The following is a 16,842-nucleotide window of genomic DNA, read 5'->3' as shown; positions in this document are numbered from 1 at the left end:
CAAAAACGAGGAGACTAGATTTATGCATTCAAGTTGAACAACTTCATCGGCAGCCACTCAGCCCCATCTAGAGTTGGGGAGGTTTTGAAATCTACAGAGGTAATTGAAAGGCAGTAATAAGCAGGGGGACCATACAATGGGATGCTAATTACTTCTTTATAGAGAAATGGTATTTTCCAAATGACATCATCCATTTTCCTTATGCCACCCATGTTGCTCACAATTGGCAATGAGACCAAGCTAATCTGAAAGATGTGGATGTGAGGATTCTGCAGCTGAAGTTGTTCCACATTTAAAGAGGGAGTGGGGAAAAATTGCAGAAAACAATTCATAACTTTTTCTCATAATTTTAGATAAAATCAAATCTAAGATAAAGATCTAGCAATTAAAAGAAACACATTGATATATATATATATATAGATATATATAATATAAAAAGCACTTAAGTTCCAAACAAGAAGGGAGAAAAAAACAAAAAGTTTAAAGAAAAAAGTATTTCACACACTTTCAGAGATGAACAACCAGACGCACAGGCTTGAAAGGCACAGACAGAGCAGTCAGGGGACACGTTTTTTTGTTTTTTTTTTTTTAGCTTGTTAATTCCCCTTTTGGTGATGGCCAAAATTGAAAACAAATTTTGCATTTTCTTTAAATACTAATTTTACATTGCGTTTAATGACGTTTGGCTTTGCTTTGAAAAAATAAAAAGGGCGTGCAGTCTGGATGTACGTCATAAGTAGACATTTAAGAGAGAAGAAAGTAGCTAGACTGACAAATGGGTTGTCATTTACTATCCTTTAACTGTAGGAATGTTAATCCAGTTAACACATGCTTAAAGTAAGTTGCATTTAGGGGAAAATAGGGAAACAGAACAGCAAGCTAGGATTAGGAGTCAGCAAGACAAAACCAATTTAAGGGATAGGAGGAAGGTACTGTGTTTGCTTTCATGCCTTTCCAGTAGGGGTGAAGGACATCAGAGGGCTTCCTGCCAGTTACAAGGAAAGCATGTGAGAGGGGAGTGTGTGTGTGTGTGTGTGTGTGTGTGTGTGTGTGTGTGTGTGTGTTGAGAGTTGAACTAGAACCTGTACTGGCAGGAATTGGAATCAAATACATATGGGTTCATGAGTTCTGCTTTAGGAAATTTATCCCAAATTTATTTGTAGCCTCTAGAAGGCATATTTTATAAGGCATAGAGGGGTTATAATTAACACTGCTCTGTGTGAGGGTTCTTGGGCTTAGTCAAAGTGACAGGGCATGATGATTACAGTAGAATGTTAATAAAATGAACCTGATAAATGGAGGAATAGCCAATTTTTTTTTAAGTAAGAGAGGCAAAACCCCTCTCCGCTCCGGTAAGTACAATATCAGTGAGTACAATATCACTATCTGTAAACTACGGGATGATCATGAAAGGAATAAGGTTTATTTGAAGTACTTTGAGGAACACTATGCCAATAAGGTTTATTTGAAGTACATTGAGGAAAACTATGCCTCTCACAAGCACGTACACTGAGAGGAAGATACTGTAGAAGGAACAGAGGGAAGGAATTTTTAGAAATGGCCTCAGCCTCCACTGGAAGAGATCACTAGAATTATACTCAGTATTACATCTCTTTGAGAACACAAATGCTCAACCAAGGACTGGGAAACCCAGGTAGGCGAACCGCGAAGGCAAGACACTTGAGAGCACCTGGTTCTGACAGCCAATTCCAACCACTCCCAAGAACTCTTTCGGGTGACTTTGACAAATAGAGTAAATTTTGAGGATAAGTCCAACTTTTGCCCCCTACGAGACGCCCCTTTTATTATTTTACTTTAAGATAATTATAGCAATGTGTCCCCATGGGTCAGTCCGTACCAAGATTTTTAGTCTCTGGTTTAATAATGTTAATCATTATTCTGGGAACTTCACAGAGAGCAGCTGGAAAGTTTTAGATGGAGGAAAAAAATTTCCATAATATAGAAAAAGAAAAACCCTTGTTGACATTTAGTTGTTTTTTTTTTGACTAATTATACTTTTAACATTGAATTAAATTGTATAAGATTTTATAAATATATATATATATATATGATCTCAAAAGGCATCAAATGACTTCTGTAGGACAAAGTTCTACAATTTTTAAAAGTAGGAAACATAACTGGGCTACATGTGAGACTTACAGAATAGATACTTCCAGTACAAAACATTCTCCTGGATAATGAGAGGCATTTTGAAAAAGATACATCAGCAATTTGGGTTCCCTAAGGCTTCTACTGAGTAATTTACCTATTCCAAAATTGCCTGTTTTAAAACTCTCAGAAGCAGGACACCACTTACATTCTAGAAATCACTGGTTTGAACAATTGAATATATGAAAATTTAGGGTTATCACTTTGCAAACAATATGTGTATTTTTTAAACCCATGGAAGCCATAGTTTTAAATGAAGCCAACATAGCCTGAATGTAATGCATGTATATCTTTACAGTATAAGTCAACCATTAGTTCACATGCACAAACCTTGTTTGGTCTCTAAGATACAAAATGACATTGCTTGCTAATAGTAGTTCATAATCGTGTCACAGCTTCATTTTCATCTTTCATTAGCTATCGACACTGGGTTTTTATTATCAATAACTGCCTGATTTTGTGACTGTGCCTTTCTAGGTATTAAGAATGTATTTGGGTTATGTCTGACATTGAGAACAAATAATACAACAATACTTGAAACAGCGTATTTTGATACAACCATTTTTATCCCACCATGTCCTAATAGCCCTGTCTAAATGTAAAATTAATATTTTTAAAATGCCAAATGCAATATAATAAAATTACAGTCATTAGAATTCATCTTGGGAATGTGTTTTAAAGAAATGTTTCTGAACTGCTTGGGGTTGAGCTCCAGAAGCCCAAAGATACTCTCCAGTTACTCTAGTTACAAACCCTCCTTTCTGGAAGGCTGGGTCCTCCTTGCTAGAGGACACTGTCCTCAGAATATAGAGATGAGGCCCAAGAGAAAGGCCCCAGTAAATTACTTTGCATAACGTTATATATATATATTTTTTTGAGACAGAGTTTCGCTCTTGTTACCCAGGCTGGAGTGCAATGGTGCGATCTCAGCTCACTGCAACCTCCGCCTCCTGGGTTCAGGCAATTCTCCTGCCTCAGCCTCCCGAGTACCGGGATTACAGGCACGTGCCACCATGCCCAGCTAATTTTTTGTATTTTTAGTAGAGACAGGGTTTCACCATGTTGACTGGGATGGTCTCGATCTCTTGACCTCGTGATCCACCCGCCTCGGCCTCCCAAAGTGCTGGAATTACAGGTTTGAGCCACCGTGCCCAGCCCCAACATTATATATTTTAAACTTCTCAGGAAAAACTAGCAAGAAGAAGGCAGAGGGAACCATATCAACAGGCTTCATGTAACACTGGGTAAAGATTTTAAAAATTACAAACAGGGAGGGCCAAGAAAGAAGTTGGAATAACAAATACCTAATGCAGATTTTGAAGAAATTAAATACATGAGTTAAGCTTTAACTCAACTGGGCATTAAATACATGAGTTAAGCTTCCATATCTGTTTCTCCTGTGAAATATACAAAAAAACATTTTCATTGATTGTGATTTTTGTGTCTGTGGGGTGAATGGAAGAATTCTTCTGGGAGAATGAACGGCTCATTTCTGAATCACAGTTTGACTTAAAAGGACAGTGAAGACCTGTAGGTGAACATGAAATTCTGTACGTGAGGATTGCTGTTGTCAGTGTCATAAAACAAGCCCTGCATATAGCTTGACTCCTCGTAACTTCTTCTGTAGACATAGAGGGTGTTCAGAAAAGGGCTGAAAGAACCCGTTCCATAATGTACAGTAATGCTGCAGTGAACATGGGAGTGTAGCTATCTCTACAAGATGGTAATTTCCTTTCCCTTGGGTATATACTCAGAAAAGGTATTGCTGGGTTACATGGCAATTCCATTTTTAATTTATTTAGGAGCTTCCATACTGTTTTCTGTCATGGTTGGACCAATCCAGATTCCCACCCACAGTATACAAGGGTTCCCTTTTCTCCACATCCTCATAAATACATGTCATCCCTCGTCTTTTTGATAATACCTACACTAACAGGTATGAGGTGATATCTCAGGTGATTTTAATTGGCATGTCCCTGGTGGTGAGTTATGTTAAGCATCTTTTCACATATATGTTGGCCATTTTATAACTCCTTTAGAGGAATGTCTATTCAGGTTCCTTTGTCTATTTTTAAAATCGGGTTATATGTTTTCTTGTTATGGAGCCATATGAGTTCTTTATAAAGTTTAGAAGTTAGCCCCTTCCTAGATATATGGTTTGCAAATATGTTTTCCTCAACCTGTAGGCTACCTTTTCATTTTACTGATTGTTTTCTTTGCTGTGAAGTGTTTTCGTTACATGTATACTTCTTAAAGATTACTCTGGCTTCAGTATAGAGAATAGACTTTAGAAAACCGAAAGTAGAGTTGGGGAGATCAATTGGGAAGCAGTTGCAGAGTCCAAGCAGGAAATGATGGTGGTTTACACTAAGGCATGGGTAGCTGGAGCAAAAGAAACATGCGAGCAATTTGTTATCGAGGTGTAGTCAACAGGATTTCTTGACTGGGGGTAGGGAAGAGAATTGGGACAGGGGGCCCAAGATTGATGACAAATGTGGGGTTTGAACACTTGAATCAAATTCAAGAGATGAGGAAATCTAGAGTATGTGCAAGTTTGGGGAATCCAAAGTTCTGTTTTAGTGCTTTTGAACCCAAAGTGTCTCTTAAGTGTCAAAGTAAAAATGTTAAATAGCTAGATGGATTTGAGAAACTGGAATTCTGAAGGGAGGCTTAAACTGAAAATTATCATCATACATATAGAGGCCATTTAAGGTCAAGAGGCTGGATCAGATCACCCAGAAAATTAAAACAGGCTACAGCCTCACCAGGAGCTAACTAAGAGATGGTGAGGTGAGGGGCCAGGGCTGGAGAAAGTAAGTCAGGAGAATCTTGGGCTATTCAGACTAAAGAAAGAAAACGTTTTCTACAAAACCTTTATTTCTTACTGGTACACAGATTTTTTTTATGTTGTAGAATATATTACCTATAATAGGATTAAAAGGTTCTAATGCAAGGATCTTTAATCTTTTGGCTTCCCTGAGCCACATTGGAAGAAGAATTGTCTTCTACCACATATAAAAAATACCAACACTAACAATAGCTTTGAGCCAAAATAAAATTGCAAAAACTCAATGTTCTAAGAAAGTTTACAAATTTGTGGTGGGCTGTATTCAAAGCTGTCCTGGGGTGCATGCACCTTGCAGGCTGTGGGTTGGACAAGCGTGGTCCAGTGGTTTGCAAGTAACAAGCCATCTGCATATATAAGTCCTAAATTCCACACAGTGGCAAGACTAAGAACAGAGGAGCAGTTGCTAAGCTCAAGCTTTGAGTGGTATTTACAGTGCCCTTTGTGTTTCTTTCACTTTGAAGATATTTCCTCTTGATTAAATAAACTAAAGCAAAAATAGTTTTGTGAATTCCCCACTACACACATATACTTGATCAAAATGAGCTTCAAGTATTGCGAGATGTGCTATTTTTTATTTTTTTTGCAGTTCAATTCAGTAAATGCATACTGAAGACCTATGCTGTGGCCTGCTCTATGCTAGACAGATTAAAAAGCACAAAATAAGCATAAAGAGTCTACCTGTGCATCAAGGAGCGCTTATAAGGTTGTTGATGAAGAAAGACTTACTTACACTAAGACACGATTATTAAATTAGCATTAAAACAAAATGAAAAAAAAAATTCCTGGCAATCTCTTAGGTGGGTTTTCTCTTTTGTGTATCTTAACCAGTATCAACACTTTTGGGAGAAAGGAGCTAAGATACTACCTTGACCCTCTGTTCCCTCATGCCATCATCTTACCACACAGTTCTAAATTCTGTCAGCTTGTGTTTCCATGAGATTTAAGGAGAATTCTCCCTTTGGCCTCAGCTCTTTGGGTCTCTTCAGGACCATCAAGGAGTGCTGAGTTCAGAAAATATAGCTAACAACATCTTTGTGCATTTGAAATGAATATTTTATAGTTTCTAAGGTAATTTTACATGTAATGCCCACAAATTCACGAGTTAGGACAAAAGTCTTTGATCTTTATGATAGAAAAAGTGAGGCCCCAGGGGTTGGCATGAGGGACAAGTGACTTGTCTCAAACCTCATAGTTTGATAGAGGACAGGAGCTCACCTCCAGATCCGTTCTCTTGCCAAAAAAGGAATACAATCTTAAGGAAAGACATCAAAATAAGACCTCATCAGAGCTCAACTCTAATGCACAAGAGTGAAATAAAATAACTGTAAAATTACATGCAGAAATAACCCAAATTTATAATTAAAAGATGTATTCACACTTTAAGAATTTATTATTGGAGGGAGTGGAGACAGAGATTGGAAAGAAGTAGTAATAATGGCTATTCGGGTTCGGTTTTGGGTGGAGGTGATTTTTGTTTGATGCTGAATCAGATACTCCAAGGATCATACTTGGAGTAGCATGGGCCTCAGTTGTCTGGGATCCAGGCTCCTCTGTTGAATATGAAACCTTCATTTGATAGCTAACACTCTTTGAACACAATAGTAATAAACATTAGAGAAGCACTTTAGAATGTTTAAGCATTTTCCCATTCAAAATCTTATTAGTTGTATAAATCTACCCTGTGTAGTCACTACAACTTTAAAGCTATAGGCTAGTGTTGGGGTTAAAATATAATTAATTCATTTGTTAATTAGTTATAATTATAATTAATATAATTATATTAATTCATTTGCTCAGCCATTAATTTATTCAGAAAACATTTGAATGATTGTTAGTATTCTGGTTGGTAGGAAAAATAAAGGTGAGCAAGACCCTATCCTTTTCCTAAAGTTGTTTCAGGTCTAGCTGAGACTAAAAAACTAAGTGCAACAGAATACTGAATCACTAAAAATCTGTGTAGGGTACAGTAGGGTCACAAAGAAGAATGGAGGTTTTGGGATAGGATTTGGTACATGTTAAAGCTTATGTAAATGTAGGGAACAAAGATATTTAAAGTCCTTCCAGACCTGAACATTCTACTACCTTACCAATGTTTTAAATGTTATACTGCCTTTAGTAGCGTTTTATCCATTCTCATTCACCTTCTTAGGTTTGAAAGATTACTGTAGATTGGAAAGCAGATTATTAATGCAGAAATACTATTCTCAGTGTTGGGTTTGAGGCTGTCCTGGGTTCTCCTTTCCATGTTGAAAGTTTAGTTTTTCTCTCCTTTTTATTTATCGTAATTAGGTTTGGAAACTGAGTTTGGGAACAGATGATAGGTGGATTTTTTACATGGGACATTTTAGTTCAGCATTAAAAACAAATTATATTTAGAAACAAATACAGATACATCTTGTTTTATGTGCTTTGCTTTACTGTGCTTCACAGATACATTTTTAATAAATTGAAGGTTTCTGGCAAACCTGCATCCGGGAACTCCATTAGCACCATTTTTCTAATAGCCTGTGCTGACTTTGCAACTCTGTGTTACATTTTGGTAATTCTTGCATTTCCATTTTTTTCTTATTGTATCTTTTATGGTGATCTGTGACCTCTGATGTTACTATTATAATTGTTTTGGGGTGCCATGAACCACACTCATAAGACAGTAAACTTAATATTGTCTGTGTTCTTCTTCACCAACTTGCTTTTCCTCTGTGTCTGTGTCTCTCTCTCTCACACACACACACACACACACACACACATTCTCTCCCTGTCTCCATCCCCCACCCACATCTCCCTATTTCCTGAGACACAGCAATACAGAAATTAGGCCAATTAATAACATTACACTGGCTTCTAAGTATTGAAGTGAAAGAGTCACCCACCTCTCACTTGAAAGCTAGAAATGATTGAGCTTAGTGAGGAAGCCTTGTTGAAAACTGAAATAGGCCAAAATCTAGCCTCTTGGGCCAAGAAGTTGGCTGAGTTGTGAATGCAAAGGAAAAGTTCTTGAAAGAGATTAAAATTGTTATTCCAGTAAATACATGAATGATAAAGTAAAACAGCCTTATTGCTGAGATGGAGAATATTTTAGTGGTCTGGATAGATCAAACTCACCACAATATTCCCATAAACCAAAGCCTAATTCAGAGAAAGGCCCTAACTCTCTTCAATTCTATGAAGGCTGAGGCAGATGTGGAAGGTACAGAAGAAAAGTTGGAAGTGACTGGAAGTTGGTTCACGAAGTTTAAAGAAAAAATCTGTCTTCATAACAGAAAAGCACAGAGTGAAGCAGCAAGTTCTGATGTAGAAGCTACAGCCAGTTATCGAGAAAATCTAGCTATGATAACTGATGAAAGTGGTTACACTAAACAGGTTTTTAATCTAGACAAAATAGTCTTATATTAGAAAAAGATGCCCCATGTAGGACTTCCATAGTTAGAGAAGTGGAGTCAGTGCTTGGCTTCAAAGGACAGGCAGATTCTCTCAGGGGCTAATGTACCTAGGACTTTAAGTCAATACTTTTTTTGCCACTTGAAAAATTCTACAGTTCCTAAGAATTAATGCAAAATGTACTCTGCCTGTAGTCTTCAGTGGACTAGCAAAGCCTAGATGACAGCACATCTGTTTGCAGCCTGGTTTACTGAATATTTTAAGTCCACTGTTGAGACCTACTGCTCAGAAAAAATGATTCTTTCCATAATAGTACGGCTCATTGACAGCGCACCTGCTCATCCAAGAGCTCTGATGGAGATACACAAGGAGATTAATATTGTTTTCATGCCTGCTAACACAATATCCATTCTACTGTTTATGGATTAAAGAGCAATTTTGACTTTAAAGTCTTATTATGTAAGAAACACATTTTGTAAGGCAATAGCTGCCATAGATAGTGATTCTTCTGATGGATCTGAGAAAAATAAATTGAAAATATTCTTAGAATGATTCACCATTCCAGACTCTATTAAGAACATTTGTAATTCATGAGAGAAGTCAAAATATCAACATTAGCAGGTGGTGGGAGGAAGTTTGATGCAAACACTGATGGAGAGCTTTGAGGGGTTCCAGAGCAATTGGAGGAAGTAACTGAAGATGTGGTGGAAATAGCAAGATAATTAGAAGTAAAACCTGAAGATGTGACTGAATTGCTGTAATCTTATGATAAAACTTTAATCCACCATGGAATTAAACTTTAATTCCACCATGGAATACTATTCAGCCATAAAACGAACAAAATCATGTCTTTTACAGCAACTTGGATGGGGTAGGAGGCCATTATTCTAAGTAAAGTAGCTCAGGAATGGAAAAGTAAATATTGTATGTTCTCACTTATAACTGGAAGCTAAGCTATGAGGACACAGAGGTACAAGAATAATATAATGGTCTTTTTGGACTTGAAGGTTGGAAGAGGGATAAGGGATAAAAGACTGCATATTGGGTAGAGCATAGACTGCTTGGGTGATGGGTGCACTAAAATCTCAGAATCACCACTAAAGAACTTCTCCATGTAACCAAAACCCACCTATAACCCCAAAGCTATTAAAATTAAAATTTTTAAGAAAACCTTTAATGATTAAGGAGTTGCTTCTTATGGATAAGTAAAGTGGCATCATAAGAAGTAATCTACTCCTGGTGAAGATGCTGTGAACATGGTTGAAATCACAAAAGATTTAAATATTAACACCACATAAAGTTAGTTAATAAAGCAGAGGTAGTATTTGAGAGAATTGACTCTGATTTTGAAAGAAGTTGTTCTCTAATTAAAATGCTATGAAACAGCATGGCATGCTACAGAGAAATCTTTTGTGATAAGAAAAATCAGTCAATGCAGCAAACGCCATTTTTGTCTTAAGAAGTTACCATAGCCACCCCAGCCTTCAGCCTCCACATCCTGATCGGTCAGCAGCCATCAACATTCAAAAATATTCACTGAATACTCTGTTGATTGTTAGCATTTTTTAGCAATAAAGTATTTTTAATAAAGTATGTACTTTAAAATGTATATATAATGCTATTGCACATGTAGTAAACCACAGTATGGTGTAAACTTAGTTTTACATGCACTGGGAAACCAAGAAATTCATGTGACTTACTTTATTATAATATTCATTTAGTGCAATGGTTTAGGAAAAAACCCAGCCTATATTCACATTAGCCAAGATATGAAAGCAATCAAAGTGTCTGTCAAGGGATGAACACATTATGAAATATTAAATAGAATATTATTCAGCCTTAAATAAGGAGATCCTGCCATTTGCCACAATATAGAGAACTTGGAGGGTTTTCTGCTAAGGGAAATAAGCCAGGCATAGAAAGATATTGTTTCTGTGATCAACAATCAAAGATATTGATTCTATGATCAAGTTTTTAGATTCCACATAGAAACAAGATCATTCTTGTTTCTATGTGGAATCTAAAAAATTAATGTCTAATACCCACAGAGTTAGAGAATAAAACAGTGGTTAGTAGAGATGGGAGGAGGGTAAGGAAATGAGATGTAGGTCAGAGGATACCAAGTAACAGGTATTTAGGATGAATAAGTCTAAGGATCTAATGTCCAGAGGACTACAGTTAATAATAGTGTACTGTATTCAGGGTTTTTGCTAAATCAGATTATGGCTACTCTTCACATAAGGGGAAAATGTGTAATTACATGAGATGATCAATATGTTAATTTGTTTCTCTATGGTGACTGTTTTACTATGTGTGTGTGTGTGTGTGTGTGTTTGTGTGTGTGCGTGTGTGTGTGTGTGTGTGTGTGTGGGAGAGAGAGAGAGACAGTAAATCTCATAGAATCTTGTTGTATACCTTAAATATACAAAGCAAAATTTATTTCTTAAAGTATCCAATAAAAGTCAGATCACATCACATTTTGCTCTTTAAAATCCTCAAAGCTTTCCCCAAACCAAAATCCCTGACTCACTGGGAAAGTCCACTGTTACCTGCCAGCTGCCTGCTCCAGTCTCATCTATGACTCACTGGACCCAGGATATCTCAGGCTCTGGCCGTACTCTCTGGCTTCCTTTCTGGGAACACCCCTTGCCTTGCTCAGTGTGTGGCTAGCTCACTCTTATTTAGGGCTCTTCTACAATTTTAATTCTCAGAGGCCTTTCGCATCTTCCTTAGTAAGGAACCAGCCTGCTCGGCAGCTGAACATCAGCTCCTCATGATTCTCTGCATAGTATTTATTAGCTGACTTTTGCCCACGTATTTACATTTTGTACTCCCAAACTTCACTGGAATATAAGCCCCAAGAGGGCAGAGACTTTGTCTCTTTGTTCGCAGCCCACAGAACAGCACCAGGCACATAATAATAACTCAGGAGATCACTACTGAAAGAAGAAAGGAAACATTGATTGGCCATTATTAATACCCAATTTTTTTCAAAATAAAGCAATATTTCCATTTACTCTCCCTCTTTCTCTTCCTCTTTCTTCCTCTCCTTTACTTATTATTATTTTTTTCTTTCTTTCTCTCAAAAAAAAAAAAAAAGAAATCAACTTGTAAACCTCTAGATCCAGGTTGGCAATGTCTCTTTCATTGCTTGATTTCCTTTCTTCCCTTCCCTCCCTCCCTCCCCGCTTCCTCCCTTCCTTCCTTCCTTCATCCCTTCCTTCCTCCCTACCGTCCTTCTTCCCTTCCTTCCTGCCTTCCTCCCCCCCACAAAAAGGAAAAAAAAAAAAAAGAAAGGTTGCCTGGAATAGCCACAAACACTTTGCAAAAGGAGGCCACTCTGGTATTTTTCTCTTGCAGTCCTGTACAGTTCCTAACATGGTACTTTGCCCACGCAAGGCAGTGGATACATGTTTTGCAAACTAATTATTGAAGCACTGCATTCACCATTCGGTTTTATTTTCATTTACTCTCCTTGAAACCAGATGGAATTTCCCTGAGTTCTAGTTAGCAGTTCCAATGCAAATTGGACCTTCTCATCCACAGCTGGCTTAAGAAACTCTGAAAAAATACATCACTATCTGACTCGTTCTTACTTCCAAAACAGGTGCTGGAAAATGCATTGAAAAACTCAGGCTTTCCTTTTGCAATTGTGTTGGCTAAAGATAAATAGTAATTCAGCCTAGAGCTGCCAGACGCTGATTTTCTTCAGGCAGGAGGAAGGAATGGGCTAAGCAAATTAATGGGGGAATGGTGAAAACGTGCCTGGTTTTCTCTGCCTGCTGTGGCCCTGCTGCCACTGACATAGAACACAGAAGCAGTGGGACCTTTCTCCTGAACTGAAACTATGACACTTTATGATTGTGTTTATAAAAGAATAAATTATTCAAAAAGGTTTATTTTGCTTCTGTTTTCCCTAAAAGCTCATTTACTCTGTCATGATGAACATAATTTTGACTGTTTTCTTTGTGCTGGTATCCCATTGGGTGGTAGCAGTTGGACATTCCAACCTCTTTTCTCCCCTCTATAGAGGTGCCCGTAAGCTCTCTTACAATAAAAACTCACTGTTTCTTGCAAATATCCTCTTTTCCCCTAGAATCCATCTTCATTGCAAGGAATGCACAGGGTTCATAACGTATCAATATCACTAAGGTGTTTTCATACTGAGTGGAAGCCAGTTTTATAAAAAAACTGAAAAGCTTGCCCAGGCCTCTGCTACTTGACATCAAGATGATGTCCTCTAACTATATAGGGCTTTGACTGTATCTAACCTGAGACTTAGGAAGCTAATTTACAAGAAAGGAGACCTGCAGATATACTTGGGTGGATAAGACACGCATCATATGTTTATTTAATTTTTGTGAAGTAAACTGTAGATTACAGAGGAAGCTTTGAGAAATTTTCCCATCATTCCAAAAGCTCAATGAATATGAGCCTCTAGATTAGTTAAGATACATGCTTAGAAACAAATGAAGTTGACATAGTGCTTTCCTAGCAAATATGAAGAAAGAGAAAGGAAACATAAATTATAATTACATAGTGAAAACACTAATTAACTAGAAGCCTACCTCCAGAAGGAGATGTTTTTAAGAGTATTAAAACCTTATTATTTCCCAGACATTGTGTTAAATGCTTTAGATTGTTTTACTCAATAATTATAATTACACCTACATAGCAGTCTGGGCTTAAATAAGCTAAGTAATTTGCCCAAAGTTATACAACTTAAAAAACTGAATAGCCATGACTGTATCTATTCCTGTATGTTTTATGTTAAAAATCAGCAGTTTTAAAAAATATTCAGTTCTTACTGAGTATGGGAAATTACAAACAAGTTAATCTTGAGGCACAAAAACAACTTCCACAGGAGATCCTAAGATCCCTATAGATTTATTTCATACTTTTGGGCTTGAGGAGTCATAATTGCATAATGAGAACTGATATTCAGAGGGACTCTGAAGATTTACGTTTTTGCGCAATCCCAGGTTACCTAAGCCAGACATACTTAGTGTCTTTGCTAGGGGCAGTGGACAAAAGATAGCAGGACGTGCCTGGTTATCTACATGTTTTAAAAAGTTCCCCAAGGGACTCATGCAAAATTAGGTTTGGAAACACTCCTCTTAATAACTTAATTAGGTTTGCCCTTTTTACCTCAGAGTTACAGAGTGATCCTTAGTCATGAAAGTAAAACGAAAATTGAATTTCTAGACCCAGCTGGACTAAAGTTCAGCTGTGATCCAACTTCTGTGACCTGAAGTAAGTCGTCATCTCTTATTTGTAAAATGGAGATAAACTTCCCTGGGTACTGAGTCAATTGAAAGAGACACTAAATATATAAGCAATTGTTTAAATACGTACGTACATACATACATACATACTTCCAGAAATGATACAAGGGTAACTTGTATCATCTTACTGATACATCAGAAGTTTTCTGTCAGTTTCTAATACGTAGATTTTAGGATCATATAATAAATGTTTTTGGTTGCCCACTCAAGCAGTAACATTTTGAAAGCTTCAGTTGTCTAGTAAGTACCTATTAAGAGTCTGAATGATTTGATTACCTTGCTGAGTTGTTAAATAGCAAGTGCTCTCTGCAACTACTAGAAGAAAACGTTGGGGAAATGCTCTGAGACATTAGTACGGGCAAAGATTTTTGGGGGGGTAAGACCTTAAAAGCATAAGCAACAAGAGTAAAAGTAGACAAACGATTACATCAAGCTAAAAGCCTTCTGCACAGTAAAGGAAACAATCAACAAAGAGAAGAGAGAAAAAATGGGAGAAAATATTTGCAACGATTCATTCAACAGGGTATTAATAACCAGATACCTGCGGAATTGAAATGATTCAATAGCAAAACTAATAGTCTGATTTTAAAAATGAACAAATCATCTCTGAATATCTGTCCTAGCTCATTTTCTTACCACATCCTAATTCATCACTGACTCTATTCACACTTTTTAAAAAGCCTCATAAACCAATTGTTGAAGAGCATCCCGTTTCTCTTTTCATTTCCTGTTACGTTATTGTACAGTGTAACCCTGTGAAAGTTTAGGGGAGGCCACTGTTTTACACTCAACTTCTGCACTAGGCCTCAGCAGACCAGACCAAACCATAATGGGTCAGGTTTCTTTGTGTGTGGTGGTGGTGTCATTGTCTGTTTAAACAGGAGATTCACAGCAAACCAAGCAGAAGGGGCCCTTTACTTGATACAGAATGATAAGAAAGTCCCCTCTCCTTAAACCCTAGAAAGAAGGTCATGTTGAGATAACCAGTCTACTTGTCATTCTGTTTGTTTCCTTTTCTGTCCATAAAGTCAGACACCTTGCCCAGCTCGTCAGAATATACTATTTTATAGAACGAGGTGTTGCCAAACTCTACAACTACAAATAAAACTAATATATCTTTAAGCTAAATTTGTTGTAATTTTGTCTTTTGACTACCCCAAACTGGGAGGCTTCATTAATGGCTCAAAGGAGTTAAGAAAAATGGCTTCTTTTGTACATGATGAGACTGTATTGCCAGCATGGTCTGAGGCAGGCCAGAAGGCAGAAGAATTAGCTTCCTACTGTGCCCTTTCAGAACCATGAAGCCCACCATGGCTGAGTGGCAGGGTGTTCCAGGAGGACAAGACACTAGCATGGAGCAGCTTAGTGTTACAAAGTGAGAAAGGGGTTATAGGCAGCTTTGAAAACTGAAGTGCCAGAGGCCATCTGGTCACTTAATATCTCCTCAGCCAGAGTGCTTTTTCAATATGGTCTCCAACACTATTTCTCCGTGGTAATAGTTGAAAAGATGCTGACATGTTTTTCTTGTGTTGCTTTAGATGGATATATTACTTAAGTTTTCACACTACATATGAGTACTATATAAGGTATCCATTTAAGAAAAAAGATTTGAGAAACACTAAGGCTTATTTTTAGCAATACTGCCACATTTAATTTAAAAATTCAGCGTGGGGGAACCCTGAAACCTACTTACACTCTCCATATATTTTTTTTTTTTTGAGACAGAGTCTTGCTCTGTCACCCAGGCTGGAGTGCAGTGGCACGATCTTGGCTCACGGCCACCTCTGCCTTCCAGGTTCAAGTGATTCTCCTGCCTCAGCCTCCCGAGTAGCTGAGATTACAGAAGTGTGCTACCATGCCCAGCTAATTTTTGTATTTTTAGTAAAGACAGGATTTCACCGTGTTGGCCAGACTGGTCTTGAACTCCTGACCTCGTGATCTGCCCACCTCGACCTCCCAAAGTGCTGGGATTACAGGCATGAGCCACCACGTCTGGCCTACACTCTCCATCTTTATACATAAGTTTAATGTGTTTGCATACAGTCATTCCCTGTGAGAATGTTTGCTCATCAATTTTATTTCTGTTGCATAGTATTAATCTATAGTAATGTTTATTTCAATGCCATTAGCAAAAAGGAAAACATATTTTTTAAGGGATTAAAAACTTAAAACGTTTATGAGTCTTAAGTTTGTAAGTTGAGACTTAAAACTCAAAGTACTAAGTGTTGTCTTAGTAAAATCATGTGGCCAAAGGTTAGGCTTGTTTGGGTCCCTTCAAAAGGCGAAGTTTTTAACATTGTATACTATTCAGTACCAAATATATTGGCTTTTACGTAAGCAACTCACTAGGAACACCCAGCTTATCTTGGATTACGAGGTAGAATTTTTTATAGAGGCACGTCATTACTACATTCTCCTACTTGAAAGGACAAATACTTTAAGACAAATATAAATATTTAAAATAAAAAGATATTTCCTAATGTGCCCTACAAAACTGGCTAATAGGTACAAATTGAGATAGGAAGATGCTGCATGAGGTGCTAGAAAATGTCTGTGCGTTTTGGCTTCTAAACAGCCTTCATATTTAAAGGCATTTGATTAACCTGCAGTCCTAAAGATTTATTTTCTTTGGTTTAGAAAGAATCCAAAAGCAAGAACTTAACTGTGTGGAAGCCTCTAGAGAAAAACTCTTTCTGATACTTCTACAAAAAAAATGACATCAAAGAACTATTCGTGGTGAAAAGAATAACTTTGTAAAGCAGTGATGTTCACTATTTGTGGCCCGAAGGAAAAACTCAGGAAGGAGAAAGAGATGGGGGTATATCTCCGTTCGATGTGTTTTCAGAGAAGGCAGGAAGATAAGTATAATTGGATGCTGCTGGATCTTTTCCCACAGGTTATATATCCTACTAACAAGCAAAGCTTCCAGAAAGTAAGCTCTCCCAAACTTGCTAGAGAAGATACAACATTAGGAAGCAGAACATGAAGGCAGTCTTACTTATTGGTTATGTTACCTCAACTAAGTGACTGAAAGTCTCTGTGTCTCATTTTACTGCCTGTAAAACACATGAAATGGATAAGATGATTTTTTTTTAAAGAACCCATAACTTAAGGAAGATTAGTGCTATGGCCAATAGAACTCAAAACTGTTCCAAAGTCAAT

The 16,842-nt window shown here is 37.4% G+C and overlaps 1 protein-coding gene across 50 annotated transcripts in view; it reads right to left on the bottom strand.

Annotated features, from left to right (window-relative positions):
• The window catches only part of NRXN3 (neurexin 3), a 1,708,033-nt gene that overhangs the window by 10,460 nt on the left and 1,680,731 nt on the right, over nt 1-16,842 (bottom strand). The window lies entirely within an intron of this gene.

This window comes from Callithrix jacchus, chromosome 8 (genome assembly GCF_049354715.1).
Source record: "Callithrix jacchus isolate 240 chromosome 8, calJac240_pri, whole genome shotgun sequence".
In the NCBI taxonomy this organism is placed as follows: Eukaryota; Metazoa; Chordata; class Mammalia; order Primates; family Cebidae; genus Callithrix; species Callithrix jacchus.
The sequence above is the reverse complement of the archived record's forward strand: the minus strand, read 5'-3'. Positions and strand labels throughout refer to the sequence as shown.